The 22,881-nt window shown below is 48.4% G+C and overlaps 2 non-coding genes and 4 pseudogenes across 2 annotated transcripts; all 6 read right to left on the bottom strand.

Moving 5' to 3' along the window:
* Window positions 1–16,554: 16,554 nt before the first annotated feature.
* LOC122375630 lies at window positions 16,555–16,747 on the bottom strand. The gene has a single exon (XR_006255431.1). It is a non-coding gene; the product is annotated as a U2 spliceosomal RNA (small nuclear RNA).
* Window positions 16,748–18,266: 1,519 nt separating this feature from the next.
* LOC122375625 lies at window positions 18,267–18,438 on the bottom strand (annotated as a pseudogene).
* Window positions 18,439–18,465: 27 nt separating this feature from the next.
* On the bottom strand, window positions 18,466–18,585 carry LOC122375641 (annotated as a pseudogene).
* Window positions 18,586–20,101: 1,516 nt separating this feature from the next.
* Window positions 20,102–20,294, bottom strand: LOC122375619. The gene has a single exon (XR_006255428.1). It is a non-coding gene; the product is annotated as a U2 spliceosomal RNA (small nuclear RNA).
* Window positions 20,295–21,808: 1,514 nt separating this feature from the next.
* Window positions 21,809–21,986, bottom strand: LOC122375626 (annotated as a pseudogene).
* Window positions 21,987–22,005: 19 nt separating this feature from the next.
* LOC122375639 lies at window positions 22,006–22,125 on the bottom strand (annotated as a pseudogene).
* Window positions 22,126–22,881: the final 756 nt, after the last annotated feature.

Raw genomic sequence — 22,881 nt, 5'->3', positions numbered from 1 at the left:
AGGTTAAGTAAACAGCCAGAAGAACTCCACCCACCCATATTGTTGTCACTTGTCTCCTTGTTTTGTTTTGTTTTTCCACCTACCTTCTTGCAAAAACTGCCTGTAGCTAGCTTGTGCCTGCCATGACATGACTAGAGTACTACTGTTATCTGTGCTAGAGTCCATACCGGTATCCCTTTTGCTTTATCTTGGCGGCTATATAGTTGTGAAGATGGCGGATACTAGGCTCATGTGTTGTTAATGGTTGCATCACTTTTCATTTTGAAATGAAGGAGCAGGGCATTCTTACAATTGTAAAACTAACCATACTTTGTTGGAAGCTGTTCTGTTAGGTTGTGCATCAGTTGGGTAAAGGACGAGGCTCAAATCCAAATATTGATCGACCAATGAGAGGTTGGAGTGGGCAGGGCCATGACCATGTAACGAAAAATGGATGTGATTTTGCATCCTAGCTTTCAAATGAAAAATAAGACATTAGCAAGTTAATGCACACAAGGCCTGTACTCACTCAGCGCACAATTAGCTGGTGGTCCTAATGAAGTAAGTTGTGACTCAAGGCCAACCGACGTTTGACGGCAATTGCTGATTGACAGAAACGTGCCAGAAAAAGTGAGTACCGTAAACCGGGGTGACAATGATACCCGGGTGACTTTGATCATGGACCAATTTTGGGCCTCAAATGAGCAATTAGCTGCTGTGAACTGTATTTTCTATGCCAATAGTTAAATAAAGCAATGAAGCATTATATCAGACACTTTAGGTCCCAGTTAGAATAATCATTCATGTCACAGCTTGTTTTTTTGTCATTGGCATGAAGTATAAATTCGCTAGCATCTCCAACAAAAATAATGGTAAAGATGAGAAAGACCCAGATAAAGAAAGAAAAGGAAAGGCTTAGATACTGATGATGGAGGATGAACATTGAGCTGCTCTATCTCAGTGGTAATTGGAGCGTCAATGGGAAGTGAAAAAGACAATCAGCTGGGAGGGGCATGAACAGTGTGGCAAGTGGTCCCACAGCCACCAGCAGACAAAGTGTGATGTAGAACAGGTAGCCTGTGGCTTAGGACATCTGTGACTGTTACTTAATCTTGAAGTCAGAGGTTAAAGTAGCTAATTTTGCTGCTTATAGCTCTGTAATGTCAGTTTAGACCCAGAGCATGCAACTTTATTTTAATACCTCAATGATTCATAGTTTTACTGTAAAATGTGTGAGTTTTTGTCAAGCAAAGCCTTTGATTTTATTCAAAACATGTAATTTTATCACACAAGCCCCTTCTGAGGGCTCCTATGGCACACATAAGGTGATTTTAATATAGTGATCATAGTCACCCCGACGTCTGGGTGAGAATGATCAATTTTTTGGTAAAAAAATAAAATATTTATGATAAATTTCAAGGCATTTATTGTACTCAGTTAGATAGAGAATTGTCCAATTGGTATGATGAAACAGTTTCCAGAGTGAAATCTCAAGTGATATACAAGATATTGTACCAAACTGGTCAAAAGTGATACAAAGTCACCCCGGTTTACGGTAATTAAGAGATGGTAAATAGTTATTATTTGTATTAATTTGTTTACAATGTTGTTAATTATAGCAAATTAATTATTATTCAATAGTTACTATTTTGTATTTATTGTTTTAAAAATACATTTCTTAACTTTTTACATAGTGCCGATCCATTTATGGAATGGCCAGCTGATTGTCTGCCAAAGTGGATGCCCAGAACCTGCAAAAAACATCGTCATTTTCGGGTGAATGTGCGTACTTTCGTCAAGTATTACTCGTTAACTATCATTCCTTTGGTAATGGAAGCTTTTTCTCTTCAGTGGGTGTACTCAATACTGCAAGTATTATCCCGTTACACTGAATGCACCCCGTCATAGCGGGGACTGCATTTATGCCCATATATGGTTATAGGTAGGTACAAGATCCATTTATTGATCGATCAATGTTTTTATTTCTGCCTCATAGTTTCCCCATTTGGCATGCTTCTTGTAAAACACTGATTGGCAGTGCTGCTAGCAGGTGGCAAAAAAAATGATGAAGCTAACCACACACAAAAAATACAGCCAAAATAATGACTGTTTTTATGCAAAGCATGCTAAAAGACAATCAGGAAATTGATTTTTTATGGAGGCAATCTGGTGTCAGAATCAAACCTATTGATTCCACAAACATTAGTTTGTGTTTTATTTTTGATAGTTTGGCTATTAACAAAATTGCATAGGCGTAGGAACAGGAGGGTCAGGTGGGCAAGTGCCCACCTACTTTTTGAGGTAGGGCCGGGGGCTTCAGGGTCCTGTAAGGGATTTTCGCTGGAGGGGGGGGGGGGCAGAGGCTCAAGGAGCCAAACCTAGGGTTCCCTCAAATCCTGTTTTCTCATCGGATTTAGGCCACTTATTTTTAGTCATAGCCCTGACACGATTATCTTTTCTTAACTAAGAAAAATAAAATAGTAGCCTATCTTATCCATGCTTTGATATTTATTTGTCACCCTTTCACATTGCCTGACCAGGTGGTTACAAAAATGAAATACAAAGGAAATACGAACCTCCCAATTTTAATGCTATCTTGCTCAAAATTTTGCGCTGAACCTGAATCCCCTGTCAGCATTTGGGGCCTGGGGGTAGGTCTGGTCAGGTAAGCTCAGGTCAACCAGTGTCCAGTAGCTAGCCTAGGTGTCATGCCAGGTAGCCAAAGTAGGTGTCAATCACCACTGAAAGGGAGCTTCGTAATATGGGAAGCTTCGTAACATATTTTTTGGCACCAAAACCTCTCTTGAAAATGGATCCTAAATTCGACATCTGCAAAAAGGACACTAATACATGTTGAAACTTGAAAAGGTGAAGCAAGGTCATCTAAGCTCAGTAACCTTGACCACCTGACCCTAATGCGACCCTGACACCTACCATAAGGCATGGTATTACAATCATTCAACAAGTTTGCGCGTTTTTTTAAGACAAATAGTCTGAAAACGCGTCGATAATGTGCGCTAACACGCAGAATCGCGATTCTGCCATGCCATGGTCTCTAGAAACACGCCATAGGTCAAGGTCATGGGGTTCGGGGTCATATAATTGTCATGATGTGTGTAATTTTGATTAGCTCGTGAATGCGAAAAGTTTCGCCGCGATCGGCCACCTTTTACGAGTTTTTTTTTTTTAACTGAGGGTCATGGGTGGGTCTATCCGACCTCCCAATAAGCGCGACGTTCAATTTCTCTCAAACACTCAGGGTATATTTTAACAAACTGACTGCGTCCCATTTGGGGACGCAGCCCCCTGCCTTTGGGACGTAGCCCTCGCGAAATTTGAACCACTGCGTCCCACACTGAAATGACAGGGTGTCAGCGGAAAAGTGCTAGCAAAAATAAGTAACATGCTTCGGTCTTTTACTGTGTAACAGATGTTGCTTTTCGATTGCTTTGTGCCCTGATTTACTATGTACCTAAGCACAAACATACCCTCTCCATTCCTTGTGCCTTGCTCTATCCTGAAGTCGTACACCTTGTTATATCCTCCCCTACTATACCCCTAGGGTATGTGCCCTGCCCAGTGTCCTGTCCTTACGTCTTGTACCTTGCCCTGCCCTTCCTTCAGGCCCTGTGCCCCGCCCTGTCCTGCCCTCAAATCCGATACCTTATGTACTCTGCCTTGAAGTTGTATGCGCTGTCTTCCCATCTTTACGCCCGTGCCCTGTCCTACCCTAGTTTGAGGCCCTGTGCCCTTCTCTGCCCTCAAGCCTCGTACACTTGTCCTGCCATCAGACCCCGTGCCCTGCCTTGCCCTCAGGTGCTGTGCCCTGTCCTGCCATCAGGTCTTGTGCCTTCCCATGCCCTCATGCCCCGGCCCAGCGTCCTTCCTCAAGCCTGATGCCTTGCCCTGCCTCAGGCCCCATGTGCATGCCCTGCCCTCAGACCCTGTCGTACTCTGCCATTAAGCCTTGTGCATTGTCTTGCCCTCAGACCCCGCCCTCGCACTAAGCTGCTGTGCTCTGCCCTGTCATCAGGCCTTGTGCTGTCCCATGCCATCAGCCCTGTGTCCTACTCTGCCCTCAAGCCTTGCACACTGCATTTCCCTAAGGTCTCGTGTCCCATTGCTCTCAGGCGCTGTGCCCTGCCCTGCTATCAGGCCTTGTGGTGTCCCCCGTCCTCAGGTCCCGTGCCGTTTCCCGTCCTCATGCCCTTACCTGTCCTCACAACCTGTGCTTTGTTCTGCCCTCATGCCCTGAGCCTTGTCTTGAACTCAGGCCCTATACCCTGTCTTGTCATACATTCAGGCCTTGTGCCCTACCTGTGTCCTTATATCTTGCTCTGCCCTTAGGTACTGTTTCTTGCCCTGCTCTAAGATCCTGTGTGTGTGTGTTGCCCTGCCATCAGGTGTGGTGTTCATCAGGTGTTCTAAGGCCCTGAATCTTGCACTACTTACCAGCCCTGTGTAATGACAGCCTCAGACCCGCGCCTTGCCTTGCCCTCGGACCCTGCAACCTACCCAGTCCTCACGTGCCTAATGTGTCTTATCTTAGCCTCATGGCCAGTGCCTGCCCTGTCCTTAAGGCTCAGACTCTGTGTCCTGCCCTTCCCCGAGGTCCTGTTTAGAGATGTCAAGGTCAAGCCCGCAGGCCCGGCGCGGCCACCGGGCCTAATACCATTACCAAAACGGATTTGCAATGGTCTTTTGATGTTACAAAATATGTGATAGAATGACTAATAGTAGATTGGCAATTCATAGGCGGCGTCAGAGCACCGAAGTTGGGAGGTGAAATCGACTTCCCTTTCTGCTTTCCTGGAACCGCCTATGATCCATCTCTTGTGATCACTTGTGAACCTCTAATACCCGAAAATAATGTTGATCCACCCACAGAATGAATACCTACAGTTATAGTGCACCAGCATAGTGATCTTCACCCAAATGACTCACTTCGTGAATAGGACCTCCCAATGGACCTTCCGATGCCCTGGAACCGCCCCTGATCAGGGTATCAACTTGAAAATTTCAAATGATGTGCCTAGTTTAGTTCTAAGAAAAGTCACAAAATTTCAGCATCCTATCTTTAGCCGTTTCGAAGATATTCTCGAAAAACCTGAGGGATGGATAAAAACAACAACTTCCCTGCCACTAAAAGTGTTAACTGCCTGCCCCCCCCCCCCGCCCCAGTGACGCGATTTTAGCTCCACTGGGGGCCAGCGGCATCACTTGCAGGGGCCACGGCCCCCAAGTTAACATGCTAGAGGGGGCCCTGGGGCCAACCATATGTTTTGCCGCCCCCCCCCCCCCTCATAAACTTTTTACTCGGGACCCTCTCGTCTCGAGTTGAGAGGACGTTGTAATCTTCCAGAATAAACAAACTCAGTAAAAATAAGTTCCACGTATCTCCACGCACGGACTCCAAGGGACCCTTGTTGATCCAAGGAGGCCCTCTATCCATACTCGTCAGCGGAGGCCCCTGAGACTGATGGCCTGAGAGGCGCTAGTGAATCTGAGGAGGCCGGAGGCCCCAATATCCAAACTGGTCTGGGAAGGCCCCTGACACTGGTGGTCTGAGAGGCCCGTCTATCCACACTAACTAGTCAGAGGATGTCCCTGAGACTGGTGGTCTGGGAGGCCTCTCAATTTACATTAGTTAGAATAGGCCCCTGACACTGGCGGTCTGGGAGGCCCTTTACCCTCACTAGTCAGAGAAGGTCCCTCTATCCTCAATAGTCAGAAGAGGCCTCTGAGACTGATGGTCAGAGAGGTCCTAGTGAATCTGGGGAGGCCCCTCTCCACATTGTTCTAGGGAGGCCCCCGAGACTGATGGTCTGAGGGGCCCTTTTATTTATACTGACCACAGGAGCCCCCTAAGATTTTTGGTCTCAGAGGCTCTCCTGTTTATACTCACCAGAGGAGGCCCCTGGGATTGATAGTCTAACAGGCCCTTCTATTTATACTAGCCAGAGGAGGCACCTGAGACTGGTGGTTGGAGAGGTTCTACTATTCGTAATAGGTAGAGGAGGCCCCTGAAATTCAGGGTATCAGAGCCCTTCCTATGCATACTAGCCAAGAGAAGACCCTGAAATTAATTATCTGAGAGGCTGATCTATTCATACTAGCCAGAGAAAGCCCCTGGGATTAACCCTCGCCCGCACATGCCATTTTCCCATCCTAGAACGCACATGGGGGGGGGGGAGGGTGCCACCCCCCGCGCCATTTCGTTCCTGTTGGAGATAGAGCTTTGCGGTAAAGACTAAAAAGATTCTTTGGGAAAAGACGAATCCAATGATGCTCAGTTTTACCTTCTCAGGTCAGGCATTGACCTTCCAGGTCAGGTCAAACTAAAAATGTTACTGTTTTGAGTCACCGTTGGATATCGAGTGCGCTGCTCATCATATACCGATGACGATGCCGTATTGTGGTGCCAAGCCAGCTAGAACCTCTATGTCACTCTATCCGACCAGGTTTTCGCTGGTGAGGTCATCTCAGGTCAAGTTAGGTCAAGGTCAATGATATGTGTTTGTATATCTGTGTGTGTCTGTGTGTATACTGATGTGTGCACCGATTGTTTATGTGTCCATATTACATGAGATCATGAAATGAGAAACTTTTACTAAAAATACAGTCAAAGAAACTTCACAAAAAGTAAATTCCGCTTGCCTAAAACGCAATGTTTCCAGATGACCTAGGTTGACCTTGACCCTAACCTTGACATCTGTATATCGTCGAACAACATGTTCACTGATAGGGGGAGGTAAGACTGGGAAAAAAGGCCGAAATCAATGTGTCAAAAGCTCACAAGACCCATGGCCAACGCAAGATATTGGGTATTTCTGATAATTATGATCATGAAAATCATTAATCTGTAGTAAAATACAAATTTCAGGAAAATGAACAATTTCCTTCAAGGCCCTATATCGGTGGCTCTGAGGGCCCACACCGGCGCCTCTGGGGCCCACACACGTGTGCATCTCAACTCTCAAGGCTCTATAGGTGCATCTGAAGGACCCACACCGACACCTCTGAGGGCCCCACACCAGTATCTCTGAGCTCTAAATGCCCCACACCGGTGACGACTGACGAGGAGTGAGGACACACTGGCGCCAGAGAACACTAACGGCTCCACAAGGCCACTGAAGGCACCACACAAGCTCTCACTGAGCTCTAATATCCCATACCGGCCTCTGAGGGATACCGGCCTCTGAGGGTCTGAGAGGCCCGTCTATCCTCAGTCCACACTAGTCAGAGGAGGTATAGTATCTGAGACTTCGGACTATTATTCTCAGGGGCCTCCCATGCCTAGTTTGAATAGAAGGGCCTCTCAGACCATCAGTCTCAAAGGCCATTTCTGGCCACCGTCAGTCTCAGGGGCCTCCTTTGGCAACTATAGATAGAAGGGCCTCTTAGATCATCAATCCCAGGGGCTTTCTCTGGCTGGTATGAATAGAAGGGCCTCGCAGATTATTAATTTCAGGGTCGTCTCTTGGTTAGTATGAATAGGAGGGGCTCTCAGACCCTTAAGTTCATGGGCCTCCTCTGCCTTTTATGAATAGTAGGTCCTCTCAAACCACCAGTCTCAATTGCCTCCTCTGGCCAGTGTGAATAGAAGGGTCTCTCAGACCATCAGTCTCATTGGCCTTCTTCCGGCCAGTATAAATATAAGGGCCTGTTAGACCATCAATCCCAGGGGCGCCTTAGGCTAGTATAAATAGAAGAGTCTCTCAGACCATTTATCTCAGGGGGCTCCTGTGCAGCTGTGGCTAGTATAAATAAAAGGGTATCTCTGACCATCAGTCTCAGAGGCCTCTTCTGACTATTGAGGATAGAGGGGCCTCTTCTGACTAGTGAGGGTAGGGGGATCCCAGACCACCAATGTCAGGGGCCAATTCTGACTAGTGTGGATGGAGGGGCCTCCCAGACCACCAGTCTCAGGGACCTCCTCTGACTAGTGTGGATAGACGCCAGACGAGCCTCTCAGACCGCCAGTGTCAGGGGCCTCCCCAGACTAGTGTGGATATTGGGGCCTCCTCAGATCCACTAGCGCCTCTCAGGGCATCAGTTCCAGGGGCCTCCGCTGACGAGTATGGATAGAGGGCCTCCTTGGATCAACAAGGGTCCCTTGGACTCTGTGCGTGGGGATTCGTGGAACTTATTTTTACCGAGTTTGTTTATTCTGTAAGGTAACCACGTCCTAGACGAGAGGGCCTCGAGTAAAAAGTGGGTGTGGGGGGAGGGGCAAAACACATGGTTGGCCCCCAGGGCTTCCTCTGAGATGTTAGGGGGGGCGTGGCCCCCGCAGTGATGCCGCTGGCCCCCCAGTGAAGCTGAAAAGAAAAATAGGTCCTCTCGGCATCACTTATCATTCTGCTAGGGACTTCATGGTGGTGCGCCGCCCCGCATGAAAACTGCGCGGCTTGAATCAGGCATCAGTACACGTTCAGAAACTGAGCCCACCTGTGCAGCCTGGTTGAGTGGCTCTAACCAATCGCTAGCCAGGATGTTGCGCCGGTAATACTTATCACTGATAGTGGTTTTCTGTGGCGTCATGAACAGCTTGAATATTACACAGCAGCTGAACATGCTTCAGGTCTAGATTTTGGCCGGATGTTTGACGCCGGGCGACGCCGTTTGAGCTGCTGGCAGCCCACACATGGTCAATTTGACGGCTCAACGGATATCGCAGCTCGAACGGCTTCACATCCGACCAGGCCACCTCATTCATCTCTTCCTTCGACCAGTGGACACGCCCTGGCCTAAGTCCAAAGGTGGTGGACTGGTTGTTTTCCCCGTCAATTTCATTGTCTTTTTCAGTTTGAAGGGCAGCAAAACCAAGCTAAAGGGCGGGTAATGGTGAATCATGATGTGGGACCTCTTATTATCTGCCTTGGTAAGAATTCGAGTCTGTTTGCGTTTCCCTGTCGCTATCTTGACAACTCTTCTCACCACTTGGCAAAGGGCGCCTTTTGCGATCGAGGCCGGACTGAGTCTGCCACCAAGTCCCAGTCTGTTACGCCTCAGGCAGATGTGCTACTGGCTGCTGCTGATGTCCCAGCTGCTGACAGACCAGCTCCTGGCTCATGCCACCATGCCACCAACACTTAGCCTTACTACGAAACGAGAGACTGTACTCCCTTCTCTCCACTTCCTTGAACGAGAACTTTCAAATGAAACCGTTGGCGACTCGACTCTTACTCAGAGCAAGAGTCATTTCGCAAGGTCAGGTCACTGCTGAGTTGAGAGCAGATACCAGAGATATGTCTCATGGAGCTGAGCTGGCGGCCGCCGCGCCGGTGCACGCGTACTTGCGCTCGTGACATCCGTGCTGGGGGCACTCGTATGTGAACCGTGGTGGCGTTGCCTCTGTGACCCGGGGGCTACCTGGCCGGCTCGAATACGCGGCGATGGCGGGCAGGGCGCCCGAGTTCGATGCGGTCGTTGAGTGCTTCGGTGCTTATACGCGGCGGTTAAATCAGTACTTTGTGGCGCATGATATCGGGAGTGATCAAGAAGCAAAGAAGCGGGCCGTGCTGCTTTGTGCGATCGGCGCAAAAACGTTCGGTCTGCTGGAAGATCTTATTGCTCCAGCCACTGTAAGTGAGAAAACATGCGATCAGCTGGTCAGCGTTTTGCAAAGTCACTTCGAGCCGGATAAATCTGAAATAGTGGCCAGATTCCGGTTTCATTCGTGCTTCAGGAATGACGGTGAGACAGTTGCTAATTTTCTAGCGCGGCTTCGTAAGCTGGCTAAAGACTGTTCGTTCGCACCTAATGTCCTTAATGAAATGCTGCGTGACCGTTTGGTCTGTGGCATACGGAACGAGTTGCTGCTAGAGGTGGCAAAATGTGGACCCGAGGACCCGGTCCAAAGAACCAGTCTGCACCCATATGGGTCCAGACCGGTTCCTGGAAATTTTCTGACGGGTCCAACCGGGTCCTACCATAGTGTACATCTTGCACACTACACATTATTGCAAAATATGAAGTAAATGAAGTGAATGTTTTTGGCACGCAGTAGCTCATGAGTATTCCCAGTGGGAAATAGGCTGCTTTACATGATGCAACTAATGATATACCTACAAGTAGTTTGTATTAATTGACTTTTGGGGAACCGGGTCCAACTGGTTCCGGTTCCAACTAAGACCGGGTCCGACTGGTTCCAGAAATGTCCAGCCGGGTCTGGTTCGAGTCTGGTTCCCAAAATTTTCATCTTTTGCCACCTCTAGTTGCTGCAACCTTGGTTCTCAGTGAGCCGGGGCTGACGCTCCAGTCGGCGGAGCAGCTGGCCCAGGCACACGAGTCGGCGGCAGCGAGTGCGGCTGAGCTCAACGGCGGTGCTGAGCAGCGAGCAGATGGAGCCTTCGTTCATCGGCTGACTGGTGCCCGGGGTCCGCTGCGGCTGCGTAGCAGTTCTAGGGGTGCCGGTGCTGCCCGCGCTCCTGCCGGCTACAGGGACGGCGGTGGCGGCGCAGCGGACTCCAGAGCTGGTGGTCGGCTGCGCTCTCAGCATGACAGGACGACGCCCGGGCCAGCACGGCGGCGAGCTGTTTCAGGTGCCTGAGGTATCATCAGCCGGACACGTGCCCGTTCATCGATAAGGTGTGCTACAGCTGTGGCCTCAGGGGTCACGTCCGAGCTGCCTGCAGGAAGAACCAGTAGCACCTCCGCCATGTCTCGGCTGATGGCGACGCGTTACAAGGGTCGGACGCGCAGGAGGGTAGCAGAGAGGACGGCACTACGCAACCGAGGAGTTCTAGTCCCGGGACCGGTGAAGAGGTGTACAGCATTTTCACCGTCCGGACCGGCCTCGGTGTCAGGCGACTGCCGCTGATGGTGCCGGTAGCGCTCGACGGTCAGAAGGTCGAGATGGAGCTGGACACCGGGGCGACTCTGTCGGTCTGCTCTGACGCCGGGTTTCGGCAGCTCTGGCCATGTGGAGGGCCGAAGCTGGAACCGTGTTTGGTGAAGCTGAAGACCTACAGCGGTGAGCAGCTGCCAGTCATGGGGCAGCTGCTTCGTTCGAACGTTCACTGCAGCTGCCTGCAGTGAACGTTCAGTACGGCGGACAGGCTCAGCGACTACCTCTCATCGTAGTCGAAGGTGGCGGGCCCTGGCTGTTCGGCAGGAACTGGCTGGGACACATCAGGCTCGACTGGCCCTCCATCTGTTGAGTGACTGCGGAGACCCGTGTGCAGCCCATCCTGGACGAGTTCGCTGACGTCTTCAAGGAGGAGCTGGGCTGCTATCGAGGCGGGGAAGTCGCATCGACGTAGACCCGGACGTCCAGCCTCGTTTCTTCAAGCCTCCCACCGTACCGCTGGCCTTCAGGGAAGCTGCGGACGCCGAGCTGGAGGACCAGATCCGTGGCGGACTCTGGGAACAGGTACGGCACAGCAAATGGGTGGCTCCCTTGGTGGTTGTCCCCAAGGCTGGGGGTCAGTCAATACGGGTGTGTGGGGACTACCGCTTGACCGTCAACAGGGCTGCTAAGGCAGAGCAGTATCCCTTGCCGCGTGTGGAGGAACTGTACTCAAAACTGTCGGGATGTACCATATTTTCACAGATCGACTTGAAAAACGCGTATAATCAGCTTCCGCTAGATGAAAAGGCCCGCGAGTATCTCACGGTAGACACCCCGAGGGGTCTTCTTCGACCCCTTCGGTTGACCTTCGCCTATTCGAGTGCAGTGTCGCTGTTCCAACTTCCAGCGGACGCTGGAAACTGTCCTGGCTGGTATCTCTGGCGTTCGGGTCTTCTTGGACGACATTGTAGTCGCGGGTGTCGATGCCGCTGCGCATGACGAGGCCCTCCGGCAGGTTCTTAGACGGCTGGAGGAAGTGGGTTTTAGGGTCAACAAGGCCAAGTGTAGCTTCGGCGTCAGCAGCGTGACCTATCTGGGGCTTAAGATAAGCAGCCGTGGTGTGGAGACCACCGACGAAAAAACGGCCACGATTGTCCGTGCCCCAGAACCGCGGGATGCTAAGGAACTGCGTAAGTGGCTAGTAATCAACTACTATGGGAAATTCCTTGAGAACCTGGCGAGTGTCTTGGCTCCGCTCTATCGTCTTCTAAAGGCAGATCAGCCCTGGCAGTGGGCTGAGGCAGAGAAGTCTGCTTTTCGGAAAGCCAAAGAGATGCTAGTTAGCCCTCCTGTACTAGCCCATTTTGATCCCGCCCTTCCGGTGGTTCTCGCCTGTGACGCGGGACCGGTCGGCATTGGCTGTGTGTTGAGTCAGCGGACGTCACAGGGCGAGCGACCTGTGGCCTACTATTCGCGCACGTTGAATGACACCGAAACTAGATACTCACAGACTGATAAAGAGGCATTAGCTGTAGTGACCGGCGTTAAGAAATTTCACTATTACCTAGCGGGGCGAACTTTCACTATACAGTCAGATCATAAGCCTCTCATAGGCCTCATAGGAGAGCAGAAACCTTTGCCCGTGATGGCGTCACCTAGGATGGTCCGCTGGGCTCTGATGCTTGGGGCCTACTGAGTACCGGCAAGGATCTAAGCAAGGCCACTGTGACGCGCTTAGCAGGCTGCCTTCGTGCGAGGAGGCTTGTTCGAGCGTTCCAATTCCGGCTGAGACTGTCCATTTACTTGAGTTCATCGACTCATCCCCATTCCCCAGTGAATGTGTCCCAGATACAGCGGTAGACCGCTCTGGATCCCGTGTTGTCAGCGGTACATCGATATGTCAGAGATGGCTGGCCGGATGTCAATAGTGTTTCCCTCAGCCCTGATTTTCAGCCGTACAGGTCCCGTATAGGTGAACTGAGTGTGCAGGATGGCTGTGTTTTGTGGGGGTCACGAGTGGTGGTCCCGCCGCAGGGACGGGGTGCCATGTTAAAGTTATTACATGAAGGTCATGCTGGCGAGTGTAGAACCAAAATGTTGGCTAAAATGTATGTTTGGTGGCCAAAAATCGATGACGACATTCGTGATATCGTGAAGTGTTGTGTGAAGTGTCAGGAACTGAAGGGCAGGGCCCCTGACGCTCCACTGCATCCTTGGCAGTGGCCGACTCGACCTGGCAGCGAGTCCATGTAGACTATTGCTCGGCTAACGGATAGATGTTTCTGGTGATAGTCGACGCCCACTCCAAATGGATGGACGTCTACCCAACTCGTTCCTCCGACTCACTGATCACGATTGAAAAAAATTACGAGCGTCGTTTGCGTGCTGGGGAGTGCCAACAGTGCTAGTGACAGACTACGCCCAGTGTTTTGTATCACAGCAATTCAAAACGTTTTGCAGTGTAAATGGGATCAGGCACTTAACGACACCCAGCCTATCACCCAAATCAAACGGCTTAGCCGAAAGAAGCGTGCAAAGCTTCAAAAACGGGCTGTACAAACAGATCTCGGGGTCCATTGAGACCAAGGCCTCTCGATTTCTGTTTAGGTACCGCACAACACCGCATACTACGACCTCATGTACGCCCGCCGAATTATTTCTGGGTCGTGTGCCACGCACACATTTAGATGGTTTGCTACCAGATAGGCAGGAGCGTATACGGAGACAGCAGGAGGCTCAAAAGACGTACCGTGATCGAAATGCCCGTGAACGATGTCTGAACCCGGGTGACCCTGTGTATGTGCCTGCTGTCGATAGATTGCAGGGATTGGAGCGTTGTCGGTGGGCGCCCGGTCGTGTAGTGTTCGTAGAGGGAGTTAAGGTCACTGTGGAGCTAAATGACGTAAGGGTGATTGTGCGGCACGCCGACCAGGTTCGTGAGCGATATTCAGCTGTTCCGCATGTCGCTAACGATCCTCTCCGTTCCAGAGTGACACCGATACCTGCTCCTGATCCGGTCACGGAGAGCGCCGCTGCATCTGCACGGCATGCTCCCGTTCCCGGACAACTGGCCTCCACTCCCGACCGGCTGCCGGCTCCTGATCGAGCGCCTGCTCCTGGCCGGCCGCCTGTTCCGGCGCCGCCAGGGCTGACCGGAGCGGTGCCCGCGCCGGGTGTGACCACCGTCCCGCCGTCCGCACCCTCTCCCAGCGCGCCGCGGTACCGGCTGAGAGACCGGTCCACCCTGCGGCCCCCAGACCGATACGTGGCGAGCTATGAGTAGGCGTTTTGTTTCAGTTGTTATTTGTTCTGTGAGGTGCGTATTTATTTGCTTGTCCATGCTGTGCAAGTATTCGGGGTGGAGGAGTGTCATGGAGCTGAGCTGGCGGCCGCCGCGCCGGTGCACGCGTACTTGCGCTCGTGACATGCGCTCATGACACTCGTATGTGAACCGTGGTGGCGTTGCCTCTGTGACCCGGGGGCTACCAGGCCGGCTCGAATACAGTTTGGACCGAGACACCGTCTGTGATAATATGCATTCATCCAATTTTCCAGCTTCCACATTAAACAAGAAACTGTGCGAGCAGATATGGCGAAAAAATAGATGTCCGGATAATTTCGTTACACCCTGTATGTTCTAGTGCAAACTAATGCTATGATGCTAGGGGAGCGGCTGCAGGCTGGCGTAGCGCGTGCGGCCTTACGGTGGTTGGGTGAACGTGCCACCTTCTGCTGTGGGGTGGGTGGGGTGGGGGAGGTCCTCCTTGACCCCGTGCCGGCCCCGCCACCTGTGCTGCGCCATCTTTGGGCTGGCGACGGTGTGGAAGCGCGTACCTTCCGTCAGTTTTCCAGGCATCTGAAGTCTGAACTCGGCGCTGGCCCTGTCGTCGATGTCTGCGCGTGAGCCGTGACGGGTGCCACAGCCTGCTGGCACCGGCGGGTACGTGCCGTGTACATGTGGTGCGGACTGCGGGACCGACTTGAACCACTCGAAGCCAACGGAGACCAGCCACCCTCATTCGCTCAGATTTATGTGAACGACCCACGAGCCGAAATACTGATGCCGAGGACCACGCACGCATTGTGGCATCACATAGAGAACACCTATTACATCCGGGAACGATTCCGATCGGCCATTTTCGGGAAATTTGCCGTCCGCGGTGAATATTCCTGGGAATATGCTCTGAACGTATCAACCGAATTTGATGTTAGTGCCGGACCCGTGGACTCGGAACTGCGTCACTAATGCCTGTTCATAAATGTAGCGCGGCGTGAGCCATCCATGGACTGCGTGTTTCTTTTTTCCAACCAAAGGTAAGCACTATACCTGAAGATGCTTCTTTGTAACCAAACCAAACAAAAACTAACAACCTAACCTAACCTAACTTGACCTAACCTACAGCCTACAAACCTACAACGCGCCAAAAATTTCAGCCGCCGGCGGGATTCGAACCTTCGGTCCTCTGAACACGGGGCGAGTGCGCTAACCAACCACTTCACCTCGCAGACAGCTGGCCGGATAAAGCTATTGTAAGTCACTTGACAATGACGCACTGGGATATACTCCGTATAGCGCCTTCCTTTGATTGGAAAAAAGAATTACTTACGCCCGTGGACTAGCCTCTTCAACTCCGTAGCAGTGTCTCCCAATCTGCGGAAAGTTCAGCTGGTCGCATGATAACCGTGGCGAAGTTTTCTGGCTCTGTTTCAACGGCTCCTTCATATTCCCTTCATATCAGCATAAGCCAGATTTAGGCTAACTTGCAATTAAACGATCAAAAATGTTAGCTTAAGTTTCGTTAGGGTAAATTAAACGGTGTTTTATTTGGTTAGGCTAAGCCCGAAAAACGCGTATACATGAATTTATTAGTGTTTTAATCGATGATGCTCTCTGAAAATATGACAAATCAGGCATATAAGAAATTAGTGCATATAAGTGCTAGCTGATAGCTGCTAAGAGGACACACTGAACCTGATTTGACCAATTCTGCACTTTATCTGTACCACCTGTGCATCAAATGTGTACCAGATGGCCGTCGTGAAAACGGCTAATATGAATAAATAAAGCATTTGTCAGGACCTTACCAAAGCACAGATGTAAGGAATGTCGATAGATACTGCTATTTTTCCAGTTACTTTTTTCATTTCGATATACGATTGCACGCCTCACGCTATAGCAAAACTAATAAAAAGAGAAAAGTTTTAAAAGCATATGATGCTTTACGTAAGGCAAAGCTGTCGTCACCCACAACTTCCCACACGCCCCCCACTGTCCATCACTGATACCGAATGAATAGTGATAAAGATGTCAGCTTTACAGGTACCTCAGTTAGATGATGATGCACCGTCTTTACTGAGTTTCACCAGATAGAGCGGCCTTTCCAGTCACATTTTAGGACGCCGATGCACCGTGTACTTGAAAGATGTCGATTGTCTGGGAACAAAATAAATGCGTGAATTAATTCGCCTATTGTAGCGGTTATCGTGGCTCGGGTCGGGGGCGGCACGTAGTAGTGGAATTCGAGAAAAAAAAAACGTCTATAATCATAATGATATTGATTGGGTCATTTTTCTTCATGACCTGAGATGACCTCAGGGACATTGAGGGGTCACAGGTACAATTTGCCGATACCCGCATTTTTATTCCATTTAGTATGAGCGTTTGTCTATGACCATGATCAAAAAGAGGCGTATTTTCATGTTTTGTCAATTTTTATTGTCATATATCTTAAAAGTATCTTTATCCTTTTATTTTCACCACATATCACAACGCATGATAACAAAAGTGGGCCGATCCTGGCTGTAGTGCAATGCCAGGCCAACCCGCGGCAGGGCTGGAGCAAGCTCCAAAAACCCCGCCAAAGTCCAAAAATCAGTTTAATATTCTGGTCCCCATGTAGGGGACGTATCAGATATTAAGCTGATAAGAACAGATACTACACTTTGATCTTAGCCAAAAGGCCGAGAAGCGATACTTAAGCACAACACTTTTAGATACTTATGCAGTTAAGGGATAACTATTAGTACTAGTAACGATGCAGAGCTATAGCGTGAGCGCTAGTGGCCACGGCGAGTGATAAGAGTGGTCCATTATGTTACATTCAAAGTATACGCAGTTTCAGTTTATCCTCACCATGGTAAGTATCTGTAAGCACAAAAGATCGCCAAACTCGAAATAATTTCGAATTAGTGGCTCTCGACCGTGCGTTTGTACACACGCAAATGGAGACGGCGGCGCCGCGCCGACAGTTATCAGTGGTGCGACATCAGATGGCAGCACAGTCGAACACCACGACGTATGGCAGCGCTCTACCCCCCCCCCCCCCTAGCTCTACCCCCCCCCCCCCTAGCTGCATGCAGACAAAAGCATGCATCGCAAAAGTACGTATTGCACATGTACGTCAGCAAAAGTACTGATTAATCATGTACGTAACGAATAAGGCACGTATCGACAAAAATGTATCTTGATAGTAGTTAATGGCCGTTTTCACGACGGTCTATCCGGCGAATGCACCTGATGTGATCAAATCTGCACGTACTTTCTTTTACAGCAAATAGCTTCATTTTATGAATTTATTACAGTGTTTTAATCGATGATGCTCTCTGAAAATATGACAAATCAGGCATATAAGAAATTAGTGCATATAAGTGCTAGCTGATAGCTGCTAAGAGGACACACTGAACCTGATTTGACCAATTCTGCACTTTATCTGTACCACCTGTGCATCAAATGTGTACCAGATGGCCGTCGTGAAAACGGCTAATATGAATAAATAAAGCATTTGTCAGGACCTTACCAAAGCACAGATGTAAGGAATGTCGATAGATACTGCTATTTTTCCAGTTACTTTTTTCATTTCGATATACGATTGCACGCCTCACGCTATAGCAAAACTAATAAAAAGAGAAAAGTTTTAAAAGCATATGATGCTTTACGTAAGGCAAAGCTGTCGTCACCCACAACTTCCCACACGCCCCCCACTGTCCATCACTGATACCGAATGAATAGTGATAAAGATGTCAGCTTTACAGGTACCTCAGTTAGATGATGATGCACCGTCTTTACTGAGTTTCACCAGATAGAGCGGCCTTTCCAGTCACATTTTAGGACGCCGATGCACCGTGTACTTGAAAGATGTCGATTGTCTGGGAACAAAATAAATGCGTGAATTAATTCGCCTATTGTAGCGGTTATCGTGGCTCGGGTCGGGGGCGGCACGTAGTAGTGGAATTCGAGAAAAAAAAAACGTCTATAATCATAATGATATTGATTGGGTCATTTTTCTTCATGACCTGAGATGACCTCAGGGACATTGAGGGGTCACAGGTACAATTTGCCGATACCCGCATTTTTATTCCATTTAGTATGAGCGTTTGTCTATGACCATGATCAAAAAGAGGCGTATTTTCATGTTTTGTCAATTTTTATTGTCATATATCTTAAAAGTATCTTTATCCTTTTATTTTCACCACATATCACAACGCATGATAACAAAAGTGGGCCGATCCTGGCTGTAGTGCAATGCCAGGCCAACCCGCGGCAGGGCTGGAGCAAGCTCCAAAAACCCCGCCAAAGTCCAAAAATCAGTTTAATATTCTGGTCCCCATGTAGGGGACGTATCAGATATTAAGCTGATAAGAACAGATTTTTTAGCGTAATAGATCATGTTTTAGCGGCGTGCTTTGTAAAAGAAAGGTAGCCAACCAAAAGCATGTCTATCCCGACCAATGAGCCGCGATCATGTGCAAATACCGGGGGAATGCCCCACAGATACTACACTTTGATCTTAGCCAAAAGGCCGAGAAGCGATACTTAAGCACAACACTTTTAGATACTTATGCAGTTAAGGGATAACTATTAGTACTAGTAACGATGCAGAGCTATAGCGTGAGCGCTAGTGGCCACGGCGAGTGATAAGAGTGGTCCATTATGTTACATTCAAAGTATACGCAGTTTCAGTTTATCCTCACCATGGTAAGTATCTGTAAGCACAAAAGATCGCCAAACTCGAAATAATTTCGAATTAGTGGCTCTCGACCGTGCGTTTGTACACACGCAAATGGAGACGGCGGCGCCGCGCCGACAGTTATCAGTGGTGCGACATCAGATGGCAGCACAGTCGAACACCACGACGTATGGCAGCGCTCTACCCCCCCCCCCCCCTAGCTCTACCCCCCCCCCCTAGCTGCATGCAGACAAAAGCATGCATCGCAAAAGTACGTATTGCACATGTACGTCAGCAAAAGTACTGATTAATCATGTACGTAACGAATAAGGCACGTATCGACAAAAATGTATCTTGATAGTAGTTAATGGCCGTTTTCACGACGGTCTATCCGGCGAATGCACCTGATGTGATCAAATCTGCACGTACTTTCTTTTACAGCAAATAGCTTCATTTTATGAATTTATTACAGTGTTTTAATCGATGATGCTCTCTGAAAATATGACAAATCAGGCATATAAGAAATTAGTGCATATAAGTGCTAGCTGATAGCTGCTAAGAGGACACACTGAACCTGATTTGACCAATTCTGCACTTTATCTGTACCACCTGTGCATCAAATGTGTACCAGATGGCCGTCGTGAAAACGGCTAATATGAATAAATAAAGCATTTGTCAGGACCTTACCAAAGCACAGATGTAAGGAATGTCGATAGATACTGCTATTTTTCCAGTTACTTTTTTCATTTCGATATACGATTGCACGCCTCACGCTATAGCAAAACTAATAAAAAGAGAAAAGTTTTAAAAGCATATGATGCTTTACGTAAGGCAAAGCTGTCGTCACCCACAACTTCCCACACGCCCCCCACTGTCCATCACTGATACCGAATGAATAGTGATAAAGATGTCAGCTTTACAGGTACCTCAGTTAGATGATGATGCACCGTCTTTACTGAGTTTCACCAGATAGAGCGGCCTTTCCAGTCACATTTTAGGACGCCGATGCACCGTGTACTTGAAAGATGTCGATTGTCTGGGAACAAAATAAATGCGTGAATTAATTCGCCTATTGTAGCGGTTATCGTGGCTCGGGTCGGGGGCGGCACGTAGTAGTGGAATTCGAGAAAAAAAAACGTCTATAATCATAATGATATTGATTGGGTCATTTTTCTTCATGACCTGAGATGACCTCAGGGACATTGAGGGGTCACAGGTACAATTTGCCGATACCCGCATTTTTATTCCATTTAGTATGAGCGTTTGTCTATGACCATGATCAAAAAGAGGCGTATTTTCATGTTTTGTCAATTTTTATTGTCATATATCTTAAAAGTATCTTTATCCTTTTATTTTCACCACATATCACAACGCATGATAACAAAAGTGGGCCGATCCTGGCTGTAGTGCAATGCCAGGCCAACCCGCGGCAGGGCTGGAGCAAGCTCCAAAAACCCCGCCAAAGTCCAAAAATCAGTTTAATATTCTGGTCCCCATGTAGGGGACGTATCAGATATTAAGCTGATAAGAACAGATACTACACTTTGATCTTAGCCAAAAGGCCGAGAAGCGATACTTAAGCACAACACTTTTAGATACTTATGCAGTTAAGGGATAACTATTAGTACTAGTAACGATGCAGAGCTATAGCGTGAGCGCTAGTGGCCACGGCGAGTGATAAGAGTGGTCCATTATGTTACATTCAAAGTATACGCAGTTTCAGTTTATCCTCACCATGGTAAGTATCTGTAAGCACAAAAGATCGCCAAACTCGAAATAATTTCGAATTAGTGGCTCTCGACCGTGCGTTTGTACACACGCAAATGGAGACGGCGGCGCCGCGCCGACAGTTATCAGTGGTGCGACATCAGATGGCAGCACAGTCGAACACCACGACGTATGGCAGCGCTCTACCCCCCCCCCCCCTAGCTCTACCCCCCCCCCCTAGCTGCATGCAGACAAAAGCATGCATCGCAAAAGTACGTATTGCACATGTACGTCAGCAAAAGTACTGATTAATCATGTACGTAACGAATAAGGCACGTATCGACAAAAATGTATCTTGATAGTAGTTAATGGCCGTTTTCACGACGGTCTATCCGGCGAATGCACCTGATGTGATCAAATCTGCACGTACTTTCTTTTACAGCAAATAGCTTCATTTTATGAATTTATTAGTGTTTTAATCGATGATGCTCTCTGAAAATATGACAAATCAGGCATATAAGAAATTAGTGCATATAAGTGCTAGCTGATAGCTGCTAAGAGGACACACTGAACCTGATTTGACCAATTCTGCACTTTATCTGTACCACCTGTGCATCAAATGTGTACCAGATGGCCGTCGTGAAAACGGCTAATATGAATAAATAAAGCATTTGTCAGGACCTTACCAAAGCACAGATGTAAGGAATGTCGATAGATACTGCTATTTTTCCAGTTACTTTTTTCATTTCGATATACGATTGCACGCCTCACGCTATAGCAAAACTAATAAAAAGAGAAAAGTTTTAAAAGCATATGATGCTTTACGTAAGGCAAAGCTGTCGTCACCCACAACTTCCCACACGCCCCCCACTGTCCATCACTGATACCGAATGAATAGTGATAAAGATGTCAGCTTTACAGGTACCTCAGTTAGATGATGATGCACCGTCTTTACTGAGTTTCACCAGATAGAGCGGCCTTTCCAGTCACATTTTAGGACGCCGATGCACCGTGTACTTGAAAGATGTCGATTGTCTGGGAACAAAATAAATGCGTGAATTAATTCGCCTATTGTAGCGGTTATCGTGGCTCGGGTCGGGGGCGGCACGTAGTAGTGGAATTCGAGAAAAAAAAAACGTCTATAATCATAATGATATTGATTGGGTCATTTTTCTTCATGACCTGAGATGACCTCAGGGACATTGAGGGGTCACAGGTACAATTTGCCGATACCCGCATTTTTATTCCATTTAGTATGAGCGTTTGTCTATGACCATGATCAAAAAGAGGCGTATTTTCATGTTTTGTCAATTTTTATTGTCATATATCTTAAAAGTATCTTTATCCTTTTATTTTCACCACATATCACAACGCATGATAACAAAAGTGGGCCGATCCTGGCTGTAGTGCAATGCCAGGCCAACCCGCGGCAGGGCTGGAGCAAGCTCCAAAAACCCCGCCAAAGTCCAAAAATCAGTTTAATATTCTGGTCCCCATGTAGGGGACGTATCAGATATTAAGCTGATAAGAACAGATTTTTTAGCGTATAGAGCATGTTTTAGCGGCGTGCTTGTAAAAGAAAGGTAGCCAACCAAAAGCATGTCTATCCCGACCAATGAGCCGCGATCATGTGCAAATACCGGGGGAATGCCCCACAGATACTACACTTTGATCTTAGCCAAAAGGCCGAGAAGCGATACTTAAGCACAACACTTTTAGATACTTATGCAGTTAAGGGATAACTATTAGTACTAGTAACGATGCAGAGCTATAGCGTGAGCGCTAGTGGCCACGGCGAGTGATAAGAGTGGTCCATTATGTTACATTCAAAGTATACGCAGTTTCAGTTTATCCTCACCATGGTAAGTATCTGTAAGCACAAAAGATCGCCAAACTCGAAATAATTTCGAATTAGTGGCTCTCGACCGTGCGTTTGTACACACGCAAATGGAGACGGCGGCGCCGCGCCGACAGTTATCAGTGGTGCGACATCAGATGGCAGCACAGTCGAACACCACGACGTATGGCAGCGCTCTACCCCCCCCCCCCCTAGCTCTACCCCCCCCCCCCTAGCTGCATGCAGACAAAAGCATGCATCGCAAAAGTACGTATTGCACATGTACGTCAGCAAAAGTACTGATTAATCATGTACGTAACGAATAAGGCACGTATCGACAAAAATGTATCTTGATAGTAGTTAATGGCCGTTTTCACGACGGTCTATCCGGCGAATGCACCTGATGTGATCAAATCTGCACGTACTTTCTTTTACAGCAAATAGCTTCATTTTATGAATTTATTAGTGTTTTAATCGATGATGCTCTCTGAAAATATGACAAATCAGGCATATAAGAAATTAGTGCATATAAGTGCTAGCTGATAGCTGCTAAGAGGACACACTGAACCTGATTTGACCAATTCTGCACTTTATCTGTACCACCTGTGCATCAAATG

The sequence above is a fragment of the Amphibalanus amphitrite genome, unplaced genomic scaffold (genome assembly GCF_019059575.1).
Source record: "Amphibalanus amphitrite isolate SeventyFive unplaced genomic scaffold, NRLGWU_Aamphi_draft 001884F_arrow, whole genome shotgun sequence".
NCBI classification, from domain to species: Eukaryota; Metazoa; Arthropoda; class Thecostraca; order Balanomorpha; family Balanidae; genus Amphibalanus; species Amphibalanus amphitrite.
This window is presented reverse-complemented; position numbering and strand designations above follow the sequence as displayed.